The sequence below is a fragment of the Phalacrocorax carbo genome, chromosome 26, assembly GCF_963921805.1.
Source record: "Phalacrocorax carbo chromosome 26, bPhaCar2.1, whole genome shotgun sequence".
Taxonomy (NCBI): Eukaryota; Metazoa; Chordata; class Aves; order Suliformes; family Phalacrocoracidae; genus Phalacrocorax; species Phalacrocorax carbo.
Window position 1 is genome coordinate 3,778,046 of NC_087538.1, and position 2,500 is coordinate 3,780,545.

General features: G+C 69.9%; 1 long non-coding RNA gene across 1 annotated transcript in view; it reads right to left on the reverse strand.

Moving 5' to 3' along the window:
• The window catches only part of LOC135317548 (uncharacterized), a 1,520-nt gene extending 1,093 nt beyond the window's left edge, over positions 1 to 427 (reverse strand). Inside the window, exons 1-2 of the long non-coding RNA XR_010376370.1 lie at positions 243 to 427; positions 1 to 45 (exon numbers count right to left, since the gene is read on the reverse strand). The exon at positions 1 to 45 is cut by the window's left edge and continues 88 nt beyond it. This is a non-coding gene — a long non-coding RNA (uncharacterized LOC135317548). The remainder of the gene's footprint in view (positions 46 to 242) is intronic.
• Between the last annotated feature and the right edge of the window lie 2,073 nt (positions 428 to 2,500).

Genomic DNA, 2,500 nt, shown 5'->3' on the forward strand with positions numbered 1-2,500 from the left:
CAGCCGGTTGCTCGCCCGCCCTGCCTGCCGCGCGTCTGCCCGCCCCTGCCGGGGGCGGAAAACCTGAGGGACGCGAAACGGGGGGGGGGGGGGGGGGAGGGAGGGAGGGAGGGAGGGAGGGAGGGAGGGAGGCGGGGGGGGAAAAAAAAACATACCCATAAAATAAAATCTAAAAAGCGCCGAGCGACCCCGATGGAAATCTCCTCCAAAAAAGCGACACCCTTTCGCTCTCCCCAGCCTACCTCTGCGCCGGGTTCCCCGCCTGCTCGCTGACCGCTCTCTGCGCCTCTGCGCCGGCCTCCCTTTCCCGCTGCGGCTCTCGCCGCGACTGAGCGCCGGACCGTCAGCCTAGCGAGGCGGGAACTGCCGCCCTTTCCCCGAGGGCGGGGGCCCGGTTGCCGAGCAGCGAGGCGTGCGCGCCTGCGCAGGGCGGGCGGCTGCGTCCCTCCACCCCCCCCCCCCCCCCCCCCCCGCTGCTCCGCGGCGCCAGGGCTTCTGCGGTCGGCGGGGGCCGCACCCACCGGTCCGCCGGTTCCGAAATGCAGCGCGGGTGCCTGTGGGTGCCACTCTGTCTCTCCGTCGCGTCGGCATGATTGACGCGCGTGCATCGGAGCGTGTGTCGGGGGGGGGGGGGGGAGCGGGGGTGGGAAGGAGACACACACAAAGTCTGCAGGATCGCAGACACGTATTTTAATCGATTTATTTTTAAAAATTACAAACGACAGTGAAACGGGGCGGGGGGGGGGGGAAAGGGGGAAGGGGGAAGGGGGAAGGGGGAAGGGGAGAGAGAAAAAGAACAAAGCACCAAACGAACAAACCCGAAATAAACCAAAACCGAAAGTCGGCGAGCACCCGGTGGCGCCGGGACCCGAAGCTGGCTAGGGCCGACCGGTCCCGAAGTCTCCCGGCGGGCGGCAAACTTGCGCCGGTGAGCCGGGTGGCTCGTGAACACAAGCTGCTGCCTCTAACCGGTCCCCCGCCAGCCCGACGGTGTGCTGGGGGTGGGGGGTAAGGGTTGGGGGGAGGGAGAGGAACGGAGCGAGCGGAGGGGCTGGCCGGGACCGTGAAGCCCGTGAGCGCACGGCAGCCACCGTCTCGCAGTGGGCGGGGGGGGTGAGGAGGGGGGAGTGGGGGGGGGTGTGGGGGGTGTGAGCGTGCGCACTTAAAGAAAAGGAACGTTTCAGTAATTTTCAGTCCTCTTTTGTCGACTTTTTTCCTGCCGAAGCCGATAAAGGTAAAAACCTCTCGAGTGAAACGGCACGCCTGAACTAGCTCCCTTTATAAGAAGCGCTTAAATCCCGGAAACGGGGTGAAAAAAAAAAAAGAAAAAAGACCCCGAGCCGCCTTCCCCCCCCGGCCCCCACCGCCGCGCGACCAGGGTGGCCCGCGTCGCAGAGTCGCGTAAGACTCGTGGGGGAAGAAGAGGCGAAAAGGGAAAGAAGGTGATCAGAAATTACCCCCGCCGGTCCGCGCACCCCACCCCCTCGCCCCCACCGACCACCCCACCCCCGCCCAGACCCAACACCCCACGGCCGCGAGGAGCCGGCCACGCGGGTACCCCTGCCTGCGGAGCACTGAGCATGCGGCACGTCTACCTGGCTACGCGAGGAGCGGGGCAGCCACCCGCGTCTAGCCGGCTCCGGGGCTGGCTGCCAGGCCCACCCGGCGCCGGAACAGGCGGCTGCCACGTCTACATGGCTCCGGGCAGCGTGGCGGCCGCTGGCGGTGTGCGGCGACCGCGGCGTGTCGCTGCCGGAGCGTCCCGTGAAAAGGACGGTCGGGTCTGCCCGGCTCCGGGGGAGCAGCCGCCACGTCTGCCCGGCTCCGTGGGGGGGGGGGGGGGGGGGGGTCGGCGGCGGCTGCCACGTCTGCCCGGCTCCATGGGGGGGGGGTCGGCGGCGGCTGCCACGTCTACCCGGCTCCGTGGGGGGGGGTCGGCGGCGGCTGCCACGTCTGCCCGGCTCCATGGGGGGGGGGTCGGCGGCGGCTGCCACGTCTACCCGGCTCCGTGGGGGGGGTCGGCGGCGGCTGCCACGTCTACCCGGCTCCGTGGGGGGGGGGTCGGCGGCGGCTGCCACGTCTACCCGGCTCCGTGGGGGGGGTCGGCGGCGGCTGCCACGTCTACCCGGCTCCGTGGGGGGGGTCGGCGGCGGCTGCCACGTCTACCCGGCTCCGTGGGGGGGGTCGGCGGCGGCTGCCACGTCTACCCGGCTCCGTGGTGGCGGCTGCCACGTCTACCCGGCTCCGGGGACCGTGGCGGCCGCCGGAGCGCCCGGTGAAAAGGAGGGTCAGGTCTACCGGGCTCCGGCGGGACTTGGTCGCGTTCGAGGGGCGCAGGGGTAGACCTGCCGTCCACGCCACTTGGTCGGAGCTTTCGTAGGGGTCGCTGTTTTTCGCTGCCTCCAGTTACGTCATGGTAAAGGTCGGCGTGATTGACGCGCCTGCCCGGTGGGCGGAGGCGAGGCTCTTGGAGGTTTTTCCGGGCGAGGAAGTGTCGGTA